The sequence below is a fragment of the Macaca mulatta genome, chromosome 6 (genome assembly GCF_049350105.2).
Source record: "Macaca mulatta isolate MMU2019108-1 chromosome 6, T2T-MMU8v2.0, whole genome shotgun sequence".
Classification (NCBI taxonomy): Eukaryota; Metazoa; Chordata; class Mammalia; order Primates; family Cercopithecidae; genus Macaca; species Macaca mulatta.
Genome location: NC_133411.1, coordinates 154,450,870 through 154,467,615, shown reverse-complemented (window position 1 = coordinate 154,467,615; position 16,746 = coordinate 154,450,870).

Genomic DNA, 16,746 nt, shown 5'->3' with positions numbered 1-16,746 from the left:
AGACAGTGGGTGCAGGACAGTGGGTGCAGCACACCGAGCGTGAGCTGAAGCAGGGCAAGGCATCGCCTCACCCAGGAAGCACAAGGGGTCAGGGAATTCCCTTTCCCAGCCAAGAAAAGCAGTGACAGACGGCACCTGGAAAATCGGGTCACTCCCACCCTAATACTGCACTTTCCAATGGTCTTAGCAAATGGCACACCAGGAGATTATATCCTGCACCTGGCTCAGAGAGTTCCACACCCATGGAGCCTCACTAATTGCTAGCACAACAGTCTCAGATCGAACTGCAAGGTGACAGGGAGGCTGGGGTAGGGGCACCCGCCATTGCTGAGGCTTGAGTAGGTAAACAAAGTGGCCGGGAAGCTCAAACTGGGTGGAGCCCACCACAGCTCAAGGAGGCCTGCCTACCTCTGTAGAGTTCACCTCTGGGGTCAGGGCATAGCTGAACAAAAGGCAGCAGAAACCGCTGCAGACTTAAATGTTACTGTCTGACAGCTTTGAAGAGAGTAGTGGTTCTCCCAGCATGGAGCTTGAGATCTGAGAACGGACAGACTGCCTCCTCAAGTGGGTCCCTGACCCCCAAGTAGCCTAACTGGGAGACACCCCACAGTAGGGGCAGACTAACACTTCACACTGCTGGGTACCCCTCTGTGATGAAATTTCCGGAGGAATGATCAGGCAGCAACATTTTCTGTTCAGCAATATTTGCTGTTCTGCAGCCTCTCCTGCTGATATCCAGGCAAACAGGGTCTGGAGTGGGCCTCCAGCAAACTCCAACAGACCTGCAGCTAAGGGTCCTGACTGTTAAAAGGAAAACTAACAAACAGAAAGGACATCCACACCAAAACCCCATCTGTACCTCACCATCATCAAAGACCAAAGGTAGATAAATTCACAAAGATGGGGAAAAAACAGAGCAGAAAAACTGAAAATTCTAAAAATTAGAGCACCTCTCCTCCTCCAGAGGAACACAGCTCTTCACAAGCAATGGAACAAAGTTGGATGGAGAATGACTTTGATGAGTTGAGAGAAGAAGGCTTCAGATGGTCAAACTTCTCTGAGCTAAAGGAGGAAGTTCGAATGCATGGCAAAGAAGTTAAAAACCTTGAAAAAAGATTAGATGAATGGCTAACTAGAATAACCAATGCAGAGAAGTCCTTAAAGGACCGGATGGAGCTGAAAACCATGGCACAAGAACTGCGTGATGAATGCACAAGCTTCAGTAACCCGATTTGATCAACTGGAAGAAAGGGTATCAGAGATGGAAGATAAAATGAATGAAATGAAGCAAGAAGAGAAGTTTAGAGAAAAAAGAATAAGAATAAACAAAGACTCCAAGGAATATGGGACTATGTGAAAAGACCAAATCTACCTCTGATTGGAGTACCTGAAAGTGATGGGGAGAATAGAACCAAGTTGGAAAACACTCTGCAGGATATTATCCAGGAGAACTTCCCCAACCTAGCAAGGCAGACCAACATTCAAATTCAGGAAATACAGAGAACGCCACAAAGATACTCCTCGAGAAGAGCAACTCCAAGACACGTAATTGTCAGATTCACCAAGATTGAAATGAAGGAAAAAATGTTAAGGGCAGCCAGTAAGAAAGGTCAGGTTACCACAAAGGGAACCCCATCAGATGAACAGTGGATCTCTTGGCAGAAAACCTACAAGCCAGAAGAGAGTGGGGGCCAATATTCAACATTCTTAAAGAAAAGAATTTTCAACCCAGAATTTCATATCCAGTCAAACTAAGACTCATAAGTGAAGGAGGAATAAAATCCTTTACACACAAGCAAATGCTGAGAGATTTTGTCACCACCAGGCCTGCCCTACAAGAGCTCCTGAAGGAAGCACTAAACATGGAAAGGAACAACTGGTACCAGCCTCTGCAAAAACATGCCAAAATGTAAAGACCATCGAAGCTAGGAAGAAACTGCATCAACTAACGAGCAAAATAACCAGCTAACATCATAGTGTCAGGATTGAATTCACATATAACAATAATAACCTTAAATGTAAACTGGCTAAATGCTCCGATTAAAAGACACAGACTGGCAAATTCGATAAAGATTCAAGACCCATCAGTGTGCTGTAGTCAGGAAACCCATCTCACATGCAGAGACACACATAGGCTCAAAATAAAGGGATGGAGGAAGATCTACCAAGCAAATGGTAAAAAAAAGGCAGGGGTTGCAATTCTAGTCTCTGATAAAACAGACTTTAAACCATCAAAGATCAACAGAGACAAAGAAGGCCATTACATAATGGTAAAGGGATCAATTCAACAAGAAGAGCTAACTATCCTAAATATATATGCACCCAATACAGAAGCACCCAGATTCATAAAGCAAGTCTTTAGAGACTTAGAAAGAGACTTAGACTCCCCCACAATAATAATGGGAGATTTTAATGCCCCACTGTCAACATTACACAGATCAATGAGACAGAGAGTGACAAGGATATCAGGAACTGAACTAATCTCTGCACCAAGGGGTGCAGACATCCACAGAACTCTCCACCCCAAATCAACAGAATATACATTTTTCTCAGCACCACACTGCACTTATTCCAAAATTGACCACATAGTTGTAAGTATAGTATTCCTCGGCAAATGTAAAAGAACAGAAATTTTAAGCAACTGTCTCTCAGACCACAGTGCAATCAAACTGGAACTCAGGATTAAGAAACTCACTCAAAACCACACAACCACATGGAAACTGAACAACCTGCTCGTGAATGACTACTGGGTAAATAACGAAATGAAGGCAGAAATAAAGATCTTCTTTGAAACTAACGAGAACAAAGACACAACATACCAGAATCTCTGGGACACATTTAAAGCAGTGTGTAGAGGGGAATTTATAGTACTAAATGCTCACAAGAGAAAGCAGGAAAGATCTAAAATTGAAACCCTAACATCACAATTAAAAGAACTAGAGAAGCAAGAGCAAATACATTGAAAAACTAGCCAGAAGGCAAGAAATAACTAAGATCAGAGCAGAACTGAAGGAGATAGAGACACAAAAACCCTTCAAAAAATCCATGAATCCAAAAGGTGGTTTTTTGAAAAGATCAACAAAATTGATAGACTGCTAGCAAGACTAATAAAGAAGAAAAGAGAGAAGAATCAAATAGACACAATAAAAAATGATATTTTTTATCACTGATCCCACAGATATACAATCTACCATCAGAGAATACTATAAACACCTCTACGCAAATAAACTAGAAAATCTAGAAGAAATGGATAAATTCCTAGACACATACAACCTCCCAAGACTAATCCAGGAGGAAGCTGAATCTCTGAATAGACCAATAACAGGCTCTGAAGTTGAGGCAATAATAAACAGCCTACCAACCAAAAAAAGTCCTGGACCAGACGGATTCACAGCCAAATTCTACCGAAGGTACAAGGAGGAGCTGGTACCATTCCTTCTGAAACTATTCCAATCAATAGAAAAAGAGGGAGTCCTCCCTAACTCATTTTATGAGGTCAGCATCATCCTGATACCAAAGCCTGACAGAGACACAACAAATAAAGAGAATTTTAGACCAATATCCCTGATGAACATCGATGCAAAAATCCTCAATAAAATACTGGCAAACTGAATCCAGCAGCACATCACAAAGCTTATCCTCCATGATCAAGTGGGCTTCATCCCTGGCATGCAAGGCTCGTTCAACCTACACCAATCAATAAATGTAATCCAGCAGATGACATGATTGTATATCTAGAAAACCCCATCGTCTCAGCCCAAAATCTCCTTAACCTGATAAACAACCTCAGCAAAGTCTCAGGATACAAAATCAATGTGCAAAAATGACAAGCATTTTTATACACCAATAACAGACAAACAAAGAGTGAAATCATGAGTGAACTCCCATTCACAATTGCTTCAAAGAGAATAAAATACCTAGGAATCCAACTTACAAGGGATGTGAAGGACCTCTTCAAGGAGAACTACAAACCATTGCTCAACGAAATAAAAGAGAATACAAACAAATGGAAGAACATTCCATGTTTATGGATAGGAAGAATAAATATTGTGAAAATGGCCATAGTGCCCAAGGTGATTTATAGATTCAATGCCATCCCCATTAAGTTACCAATGACTTTCTTCACAGAATTGGAAAAAAATACTTTAAAGTTCATGTGGAACCAAAAAGGAGCCCACATTGCCAAGTCAATCCTAAGCCAAAAAAACAAAGCTGGAGGTATCATGCTCCCTGACTTCAAACTATACTACAAGGCTACAGTAACTAAAACAGAATGGTACTGGTACCAAAACAGAGATATAGACCAATGGAACAGAACAGAGCCCTCAGAAATAATACCACACATCTACAACCATCTAATCTTTGACAAACCTGACAAAAACAAGAAATGGGGAAAGGATTCCCTATTTAATAAATGGTGCTGGGAAAACTGGCTAGCCATATGTAGAAAGCTGAAACTGGATTCCTTCCTTACACCTTATACAACAATTAATTCAAGATGGATTCAAGACTTAAATGTTAGACCTAAAACCACAAAAACCCTAGAAGAAAACCTAGGCAATACCATTCAGGACATAGGCATGGGCAAGGACTTCATGTCTAAAACACCAAAAGCAATGGCAACAAAAGCCAAAATTGACAAATGGGATCTAGTTAAACTAAAGAGCTTCTGCACAGCAAAAGAAACTACCATCAGAGTGAACAGGCAACCTACAGAGTGGGAGAAAATTTTTGCAATCTACTTATCTGACAAAGGGCTAATATCCAGAACCTACAAAGAACTCAAAGAAATTTACAAGAAAAAAACAACCCCATCAAAAAGTGGTTGAAGGATATGAACAGACACTTCTCAAAAGAAGACATTTATGCAGCCAACAGACACATGATAAAATGCTCATCATCACTAGCCATCAGAGAAATGCAAATCAAAACCACAATGAGATACCATCTCACACCAGTTAGAATGGCGATCATTAAAAAGTCAGGAAACAACAGGTGCTGGAGAGGATGTGGAGAAATAGGAACACTTTTACACTGTTGGTGGAACTGTAAACTAGTTCAACCAATGTGGGAAACAGTGTGGCAATTCCTCAAGGATCTAGAACTAGAAATACCATTTGACCCAGCCATCCCATTAGTGGGTATATACCCAAAGGATTATAAATCATGCTGCTGTGAAGACACATGCACATGTATGTCTATTGCAGCACTGTTCACAATAGCAAAGACTTGGAAGCAACCGAAACGTCCAACAATGATAGACTGGATTAAGAAAATGTGACACATATACCCCATGGAATACTATGCAGCCATAAAAAAGGATGAGTTCATGTCCTTTGTAGGAACATGAATGCAGCTGGAAACCATCATTCTTAGCAAACTATCGCAAGGACAAAAAACCAAACACTGCATGTTCTCACTCATAGATGGAAATTGAACAATGAGAACACTTAGACACAGGAAGGGGAACGTCACACCCTGGGGCCTGTTGTGTGGTGGAGGGAGCGAGGAGGGATAGCATTAGGGGAGATACCTAATGGAAATGTTGAGTTAATGGGTGCAGCACACCAACATGGCACATGTATACATATGTAACAAACCTGCACGTTGTGCACATGTACCCGAGAACTTAAGGTATAATAAAAAATAAAAATAAAAATAATAAAAGTAAAACATGAGTAACAACCTAATGCTCAATAGTAAGGGAAGGATGATGCAAAAATACAGTTATGCACCCATTGAAAATTAAGGTTAGGCACACAAAGGTAATTTTAAACTGTTTGTGCAGTAGGTATTTTGTGCAAAAAAAAAAATGCAAAGTTTTATTTATATAGTCAGCCACTGGCTTTCTCTTTCTGCCTCTCTTTGGAAGAAAATACAACCAACAGTTGAGGTGGTAATAAACTGGAGGTAAGATTACAGATGACTTATTTATCTTCCCTAGTTTCTGAATGCTTTACTACTAACATATATTACTCTTATAATTAGGAGAAAATGACTTTTTTTTTTTTTTTTTACAAATTAAAAGCATCCCCTAAAACACAGTGTGTGGATTTTAAACAGTCATTGCAGGACTTCACTTCCTTTCTACGCCTGGCTCCTGCTGGTGCTGCCTTCCAAGGGAGGATGGGAAGGAATCATCGTCGTTATTTTTAAGAGAATGCAGGGGTTTCAGATTTCATGCAACGGCATGATTGAAACTGTGAGCAAGAGTCAGTGCTTCAGGAGAGCATGAGGTACGACTGACCTGCCAAGTCAGTCCATTTTTGACACATGTGCACACTCTCTTTCTGAATTATCTTTTTTTTTTTTTTTTTTTTTTTTTCATGTTCATAATTTAAATTTTTAATTTTTCTTTTTTTTTTTTTTAATTTATTTATTATTATTATACTTTAAGTTGTAGGGTACATGTGCATAACGTGCAGGTTTGTTACATATGTATACTTGTGCCATGTTGCTGTGCTGCACCCATCAACTCGTCATTTACATCAGGTATAAAAAAGGATGAGTTTGAGTTCTTTCTGAATTATCTTAATGCCACCTTATTGTACTACTTAAAATTCTAAGAGTTAAAAATTAATTTGGGACAATAATCTTCTACATATAGATGTGAGTATGATTATAAGAACCATAATCTCTGGATGGATTACAGGTCTATTCATTCATTCATACTTAAGTATGATTTGGGACAAAAGCAGTCACATTGATTACACTTGAGGGAATAGGAGTTTTCTTCATGGGAAAGCAAAGGCAGAGCTTTTTGGCATATGGTGTTCTTTGCTGAGTAGGAGCCTGCAGGGAGATGTGCTGCCCGGGAGGAATTAGGGCAACGTGAACAGTCTGGATGGTTTCCAGTCTCTAGGCTTTGGTTTCCTTACTTGTATCATAAGAAAAATATCTATGTATAGGATAAATATACTGTAGCATAAATAAGATAGTGCCTAGAATATCTGAGCATACCATAAATGGTAGAAATGGAAATGATGTTGATGACAGTGATGTTGATTAGAGGAGTAGTTCTAAATGAATGAAACAGTATTAAACATCAGTGGGGCTGCTGGAAGGGAAATGGAATTTTCCTCTTGCTCCATCTGGCAGCATGAGACTTCTTGTACCTAAACCCTAGTAAGCAGGCAAAAATGATTAATTAAGAAATTTCTACTCCCTCTTTCTAAGTGGTGGCTGCCAGAATGGCAGAAATGAAATCTTCCTTGTTACTCATTTGCTATCATACTTCAAGGTAAATTACTCAGAGGTACCCCAGTGGCATGAAAAAAATTAATTTATCTTCAAAGCTTGTTTTCATCCTGGGAGTAGCTGAGTCATCCAGGGAAAATCTGAGTCAAATACCAGTGAATCAAGGAAATGGAAATGACATTTTAGACAGTTTGGTTGCGGCTGAATAAGGAGGACATGATTGGGCTGTTTGTAAACTTTGCTTGGTGTACCTTATTATAATGTAATGGAAACCCATAAGGGATAGCTAATAAAATTGAGTATAAAGTATTATGCTTTCTCAAAGTGCTATAGAAAAGCCAAATTTTACTATTTATGCTCCTATGTAAACATCATTAAGACTAGGTTCTCTATTGCCCCCAAAGATATATTTTAGTATCTCCTGCAAAATTAGAGCTGAATTTTATGACTCTATTTTCATGGGCATATGCCCTGTCAGCAGATGTTAACTGAAGATGCATGAAGAGGAGGAAGTCAATTCAAGATTGGCATCTTTCTAATGCTTGCTGATGTATAAAACATCCCAGCCACCAGGGCCCGAAGGCTAGAGGTAAACTGCCTTGCCACAAAGGATAACGTAAGTCTCTGTGTTCTCCAAGCTTGAGGACTGTTTTTACAGAAACATCACACACCAAAGAGGATACTGTTTCACACTCTTTTCCCAACTCCATGGCATCTGGGAGTGGCCAAGTTTAACCAGCCACGAACTGGTGATAATGGATGGTGATGAGTCTTGATCGATATGTTTCCCAGATGTTCCCGGGCTTGATGCTGTATCTTCATTTCATTGGCCACAATTACCCAGTTGTGGGTAATAATTCAGTAGTCATTCACAGCATTAGTCTGATACCAGGCCAGATAGACTCTTGGCATATTTGGCCTTTACAATAACCAATTACTTTCACTGAATTGTGTATGTGTGTGTGTATGTGTGTGTGTATGTGTGTGTGTATGTGTGTGTGTATGTGTGTGTGTGTGTGTATTTTATATTTAGTTCCTCTCCTGTCTCTTCCCTTGTCATGCTTCCTTGCCTTGGAATTAGCGATAACAAGAATGTTGAGAAACACTGGATAATGGGTCTAAAAGTCGTAGTTATAATCCTGGCTTTATAATCATCTATATATTTGAACTCAAACAAGTTATGTAAGTTCTCTGGGCCTGAGATTTCTCATCAGTACTATTAGGAGGTTGGATTTAACAATCTCAGACTTTCCTTTTCTAAAATCTAGTGAGTCTGACCTACCTCATGCTCAGAGATGTCGGATATATGGGGACTTCTCTGGGGTGGAAGAGAAGCATGAGTCTATGCCCATAGGATAGGAGCTTATATTCTTATTGAGGGAATAAGGGAATAAATAACAAAATGAGCTGGTTTGTGATTAAAACAAGCTGACAGCTAATGAGTTAGCAGCAGTTACAACACTATGTGTTAGGTACTGAGTTAAGGGCTCTTAAGCAATGTTATTAATTTTTCTTTTTTAGGGATGGGATCTCACTGTGTTGCCCAGGCTGGTCTTGAACTCCTGAGCTCAGGCGATCCACCTGCCTTGGCCTCCCAAAGTGCTAGGATTACATGTGTGAGCCACTGCACTTGGCCTTTGTGTTATTAATGAATATTGAGTTGTCAGGGAAGGGCAGGTTATTGTGAACTGCACTGATGGGAGAAGTTTTACGCAGAAATTAGAACTTATGTAAGTAGAGATAATAGGTGTGGAAATGCAAAGTACAGCAACAAAGGGCATTCCTGGCAGGGGAATTCATGGGAGGAAAGGGGAGGACACAGGATGAGCACTGTCGATTTGGCTTCTGTCTGCCCTTCTGTCCCCTGCATTTTTTCAATATGATTTTTTCTTATAAGAAATCTGCTTTTGTGGATCAAATATCAGTTTTCTTTCACTTGCTTCAGAGTTCTAAGAAAGGGTTCATAAGAGCCTGGAACAATAGACCTGAAATCTCTGGAAGATCCAGCATTTCTCTAGGTTTCAAGAGCACAGATTTATGGCATGATCTACAGCAGTGATTCATGGACTCACAATCTTTCATCTGTGATGATACCAAAGAGGAGAGGTCCACACATGTGGTGTACTCTGTTCTATGGGTCTGCCAAGGCTTTTCAGTGTCTCTGGCCGCCAGGCTGACACCCCACCCCATTCTATCCCACTGAAGAAGGTATACTAGAATGCAAATAAGCAGGGGAGACATTGTTATAGTCATTACTTTTGCTCAATCCATTAAAAAAAAAGGTCCCTTTGCAGACTTGGTTAACCTAACTGTTTTTAGTTAATAGTAGACTTCATTTATTGAGTGTTTAGTGGGTGCTGGGCATTAGGCCAAGCACTTTAAGATGACTATCATTTAAATATCACAATAACCCTGTGAGGTGTGGACAATTATTATACTCAACTTTTCTAGGGGTCTGGCTCTGTATCAGGTTTTACATGGATTACCTTACATAATTCTAACAATAGCACTATAAAATGTTAACTGTTGCTATGATTTTTTAAAATCTTCAGCTTTTAAATTTTAAGTTCAGGAGTACATGTGCAGGGGGTGCAGATTTGTTACGTAGGTAAACGTGTGCCATGATGGTTTGCTGCACAGATCATCCCATCACCTAGGTATTAAGCCCAGCATCCATTAGCTATTCTTCCTGATGCTCTCCCTTCTTCACCACCCCACCACGACAGGCCCTAGTGTGTATCATTCCCCACCATGTGTCCATGTGTTCTCATTGTTCAACTCCCACTTGTAAGTGAGAACATGTGATGTTTGGTTTTCTGTTCCTGTGTTAGTTTGCTGAGGATAATGGCTTCCACCTCCATTCATGTCCCTGCAAAGGACTTGATTGTATTCCTTTTTATGGCTGCATAGTATCCCATTGTGTATATATACCACATTTTCTTGATCCAGTCTATCACTGATAGATATTTGGGTTCATTCCATGTCTTTTCTATTGTGAATAGTGCTGCAGTGAACATACACATGCATGTATCTTTATAATTAAATGATTTATATTACTTTGGGTATATATCCAGAAATGGGATTGCTTAGTCAAATGATACTTCTGTCTCCAGATCTTTGAAGAATTTCCACACTGTCTTCCACCATGGCTGAACTAATTCACACTTCCCCCAATAGTGAAAAAGTGTTCCTTTTTCTCTGCAAACTTGCTGGCATCTGCTGTTGATGATTACTTTTTAATAATCACCATTCTGACTGGTGGGAGATGGTATCTCATTGTAGTTTTGATTTGCATTTCTCTAATGATCAGTGATGTTGAGCTTTTTTCCATATGTTTGTTGAATGTATGAATGTCTTCTTTTGAGAAGCATCTGTTCATGTCCTTTGCCCACTTTTTAATGGGATTTTTTTTTTTTGTAAATTTGTTTAAATTCCACGTAGACTCTGGATATTAGACATTTGTCAGATGGATGGATTGCAAATTTTTCTCCCATGCTGTAGGTTGTCTGTTCACTCTGATGCCAGTTTATTTTGCTTTGCAGAAGCTCTTTAGTTTAATTAGATCCCATTTGTCAAGTTTTGCTTTTGTTGCAATTTATTTTCATGTTTTTGTCATGAAATTTTTACCTGTGCCTAGGTCCTGAATGGTATTAGCTAGATTTTCTTCTAGGGGCTTTATAGTTTTGAGTTTAATATATAAGTCTTTAACCTGTCTTGAGTTAATTTTTGTATAACGTGTAAGAAAGGGGTCCAGCTTCAATTTTCTGCATATGGTTAGCCAGTTCTCCTAGCATCACTTATTAAATAGGGAATCCTTTCCCTATTGCTTGTTTTTGTCAGGTTTGTCAAAGATCAGATATTTGCAGGTGTGTGGTCTTATTTCTAAGTTCTCTATTCTGTTCCATTGGTCTATGTGTCTGTTTTTATACCAGCACTATACTGTTTTGGTTATTGTAGCCTTGTAGTATAGTTTGAAGTTGGGTAGCATGATGCCTCCAGCTTTGTTCTTTTTGCTTAGGATTTTCTTGGCTATTCAGGGTCATTTTGGTTCCATATGAATTTTAAAATAGAATTGTCTAATTCCATGATGACTACAATGGTAGTTTAATGGGGATAGCATTGAATCTATAAATTACTTTGGGCACTATGGCCATTTTCACAATGTTGATTCTTTTTGTCCATGAGCATGGAATGTTTTTCCATATGTTTGTGTCCTTTCTGATTTCTTGGAGCAGTGGTTTGTTCCTCTCCTTGAAGAGATCCTTCATTTCTCTTGTTAGCTGTATTCATAGGTATCTTACTCTTTTTATAACAATTGTGAATGGGAGTTAATTCATAATTTGACTCTCTGCTTGCCTGTTGCTAGTGTATAGGAATGCTAGCGATTTTGCACATTAATTTTGTATCCTGAGACTTCACCTAAGTCGCTTATCAGCTTAAGAAGCATTTGGGCTGAGACGATGGGGTTTTCTAGATATAGTATCATGTCATCTGCAAACAAAGATAATTTGATGTCCTCTCTTTCTATTTGAATACCCTTTATTTCTTTTTCTTACCTAATCGCCCTGGCCAGGACGTCCAACACTACGTTGAATAGGAGTGGTGAGAGAGGACATCCTTGTCTTCTGCTGGTTTTCAAGGGGAATGCTCCAAGCTTTTGCCCATTAAGTATGATATTGGCTGTGGGTTTGTTATATATGTCTCCCATTATTTTGAGGTATGTTCCTTTGATACCTAGTTTTAACATGAAGGATGTTAAATTTTATCAAAGGATTTTTCTGCATCTATTGAGATAATCATGTGGTTTTTGTCTTTAGTTCTGTTTTTGTGATGACTTACATTTATTGGTTTATATATGTTGAACCAATATTACATCCCAGGGATGAAGCCAACTTGATCATGGTGGATAAGCTTTTTGATGTGCTACTTGATTTGGTTTGCCAGTATTTTATTGAGAATTTTTGCATCGATATTCGTTAGGGATATTGGCGTGAAGTTTTATTTTTTTAATTGTATCTCTGCTTGCTCTTGGTATCAGGGTGATGCTGGCCTCATAAAATGAGTTAGGGAGGAGTTCCTCCTTTTCAACTTTTTGGTATAGTTTCAGTAGAAATGGTACCAGCTCTTCTTTGTATCTCTAGTAGGATTCAGCTATAAATCTGTCTGGTCCTGGGCTTTTTTTGGTTGGTAAGCTATTTATTACTGCTTCAGTTTCAGAATTTGTTATTGGTCTATTCAGGGATTCAATTTCTTCCTGGTTCAGTCTTGGGAGAGTGTATGTGTCTGGTAATTTATCCATTTCTTCTATATTTTCTAGTTTCTGCGTACAGAGGTGTTTATAGTATTCTCTGATGGTTGTTTGTATTTCTGTGGGATCAGTGGTGATATCCTCATTATTTCTGATTGTATCACCATTTTATAGGTGAGGAAACAGACTCTGAGACAGTGATGTGATTTGGCTCTGTGTCCCCACCCAAATCTCATCTTGAATTGTAATCCTCATGTGTTGGGGGAGGGGTCTGGTAGGAGGTGACTGAATCATGGGGGCCGACTTCCCCCTTGCTGTTCTTGTGATAGTGAGTAAATTCTCACAAGATCTGGTTGTTTGAAAGTGTGCAGAACTTCCCTGTTTGCTTTCTCTCTCTCCTGCTACTGTGTAAGATGTGCCTTGCTTCTCCTTTACCTTCTGCCATGATTTTGTAAATTTACTGAGGCTTTCCCTTAGCCCTGCAGAACTGTGAGTCAATTAAACCTCTTTTCTTTAAAAATTACCCAGTCTCAGCTAGTTCTTTAGAGCAATGTGAAAACAGACTAATACAGACAAGAAGAGACTCGTATAAGTCCTTGCTTGACAATAGGTGGTAGAGTGGGGATCTGAACCAAGATTTTGTGGCCCTAGAGACTGGGTTCTTAACCACAATAATATGGATAGAAAGTTATCTATGTGTAGCACTCACAACTCATTATAACACAAAAGTAGGACTATCCCTGTGGTTGAACAGTACTCAGGTACAGGATTATTTTCTGTGATTTCTTTTAAGTTGCACTAAATATGGCTAATTTGAATCAGTTGATTTGGAGAGAAAAAGATAACTGATAACTCTAGGACACTCATGCCTTGCTGAGCAACAACATTTACTGTTTGAAAATGACTAGAATAACGATGTTTTCCCTCACTATGTGGTGCATGACTGGTCCTCAATTTATCATGTGTAGTACACAGGTGATGCACTCAGGTTTCCTGGAAGCTCTTAGGCTAATGTAAAATCACAAGAGGCTCATTCCCAAGTGACCCTCAGGCTTCAACATCTGGTTAGGTGCCATGTACCATGCAGGCCAAATAATTAATACACTTTTTGACTAAGCACTCTCATCCTAAATGTTCACATGGATGGAATTAAAGATTTTAATGCCTAACAATGCATGAACTCAGAGATAGGAAAGGATGTGACCTGGCAGGCACCAAGTATCCAGTTGTGCAAAAAAGGAATCACAGAATGGATGTGGGGAGATTAAAAAACTGCAAGAGACTTGTCTTACTGCATTAATGCAAATCTCAACTGTCCCAAGAATGAAGATGCAAACCTCCCACATACATCCTTGCATGTCTGTACAATACCAGACATCGTGCTAGACAGTAGGAAAGCAGAGGAGAAGACATAAAAACCACTTTAGGCTTATGGTGTGGCCTGAACCAATGTGTGATGATGTTGACAACACATGGCTTCTATGAAAGGAAGAGGACAGGCCATTATGACAGCACTTTGTGGGAAGTAGAAGACGGTTTGGGAAGGCCAGTCTCAGGAAGGGATATCTAAATACAGACTGAAACATGAATGGGAGTTGGCCAAGCAAGAGAGAGTCGGGGCTTCTACACTAGGAAGAGGCAAGAGGTATTTGAAGGCAAACAGAGACAAAAGTCTGTCGTTTTCCTCTTGTTGGAGGTAAATGGTAGGAAGAGGATAAAAGGAGAAAGGGAATGACAAGATATGAAGTAGGTAAGGTAGGTGGGATGGAGATTATAGAAGGCTTTTTAATTTGTACTCGGAATATTGAGATTTTATTCTAAGGTCAATGGAAACTCATTGAAAGGTTTCAAACAGGCATCTTGCTAAGCAAATTTCAACTGGTGGTAGGAGAAATATGGTAATGCTAATAGCTAGCCCCAGTAATTGAAGTTCAATGTTATTTATCTTCGGGTAGATATCCTGGATTGTTTACCTGCATTACATTTCCTCTGCAATTGCAGAACACTCCATGTTTAGGATGACACCTGGGTCAGGATATTCCTGAACACAGGGGCGTGGCTAATTCAGAAGAGCAGGACAAAAATAAGATTGAGGGCTTGGTTCACATAAGGCTTGGCTGTTTTCAACTCTGCCCCTTGGTTACAGAATTAGCAGTCTTACAAACGCATTCTCTTGAGAAGAGATGGGAGTGTGGTATGGCTCTACTCAACTCAGCACTAGACAAAGGGTAGTCAGTGGACAGTGTTTGGCCTAAGAAATTTAGCTTAGGCCTCTGAGCCACGTGTTAGGGAGCTGGGTGTAGAAAAATCATGATCCAGAATTGGGGATATTGGTCAAGTCAGACTGACTGAATATCTCAGAATCTCAAATTGACACCCATGAACACTGAAGTGAGTTTCTCTCCTGCTGTTAAATAAACCGGTTGAATACTAACCTCAATATTAGGGGGTGGCTTCCATTTACCATATAACTCTTCTTCTGACAATATTTTATAACTTGGTATTCTTGTTCCCTGATTGCTTTTGGTTATCTATAGCCCATTGTGACATTATCCAAGAATGTATGGCCTTGCCGCCTATATTAGTTAAGGCAACACAAGCTATTGTAACAGATTCTTGGATTGCTACAGTCTTGGTCTGAAGTCTTGCCAAAATCATAAACTGACTCTCAGCCTACCGTAAACTATTTCTGGAATGGTCAATAGATTGAATTCCATGTAGGAATAGAATCTTATTTGGAAAGTTATTTGGTCTTATTTATAAAGTTATTAATTCAGCTTGGCTAAGTATTAATGATTTACCAAATACCCATTCTATACAGAGCTGTCTTCTAGGTGAAATGTAAGATTAAAGATGAACCTGGCAAGGTTGTGCCCTTAAACACTGGGGAAGCCAGCGGGAGATAGTATAAGAGAGAGGACATGCTACTAAAATGTGAATGTGTGTTCATTTCCTTTCTATCGGGTAAGACCCAATAACTTATAAGTGTCAGGTATCACAAAACTTGCCAACACCCCTCCTCAGACACAGGGGGACTCAGCCTTGATCCAAAATTCCTATGTATAAGAACTTTTAAAGTCTTTTTTATATTTATTTAGCATCAAAAAACGATATGCAGGTGACTCAGTGATTCATTCCAACCAGTGTCTACAGACAACTCTATTTGCTTTTTCTGACTTTTAATGGATGCAGGCCACATAGTTAAATTATATATTCAATAAACCTGAAACTTGACTCCTCTTGTCATGGCTTGACAGTATCCTTAAACTTCAATGGGCCGAAATACAATTACACAATTATTGCTCTGCCCAAGGGCAATAAAATTGATGGATGAAATGATAAAGATTAGCTAAGATGACATAACCAGAACCATATAGCATCTGTGAATACTAGCTCTTTCTTACTAAAATTTTAACAGCAAACTCTCCCCATCCAGACTAATAATTTACAAGAATTATATGTGTGGATATTGATGTTTTCCTCTGGGAAGTTTCTAAATTATCAATTAGTGAAGATTTTATGCATGATAATAATCATGTTATATACATTTCCTTGGGTTTCTCTAGTGTTTTCACACTCTTCATAGTGTTCCCAAGTATATTTTATGTCAGCCTGATCTTCAGACCCCTGTAAGACTAAAGAGGGTATTCAGGGCATTCCCCTATTTTACAAGTGAACAAGTAGAGGCACAGAGCTGTTAAATGCGTTACTCATGGCCCATACAACTGATGAGTATCAGGATAGAGCTAGAACCCAGTGATCTGACTGACATATTTTTAGCATGGTGACTAAGAACACAGATCTTATCAATGGATCAAGTCCCAGCTCTACCACTACCAACTACAAACTGTTCGGACTTCACAATGACCCTTCTAACTCTGTTTCCTCATTTATAAAAATTGGGTTAATTATAAAATCTACTTAATGGCACCATTATGAGGATCCAGCAAGTTGATGTGTATTCATTGCATAGTATTGGGCCCATCACATAGCAAGCACTCAAAAATAAATAGGTACCACTAAGATTAATTCCTAGTCTTCATCACACTGTGTTGTACTGTGATCTATAAGTATGAAGTGTTAGAACTTCAGCAATAAATAATGAAAGATTACCATCATAAAACTGTATCTGTATTTAACAGCAGGACATTCTCGGTGACCCAGAATGCTTTCTCTAGCAGGGACTGCTCAGGACAGACTACTTCTTTTCTGCTGGCAATGGTTTTGCTCTTCACACATTTTTAGCACAACAGGCTAAAAATGGCCATATTTACCTTTGACCTAGGGGGAAAAAAAGGGAG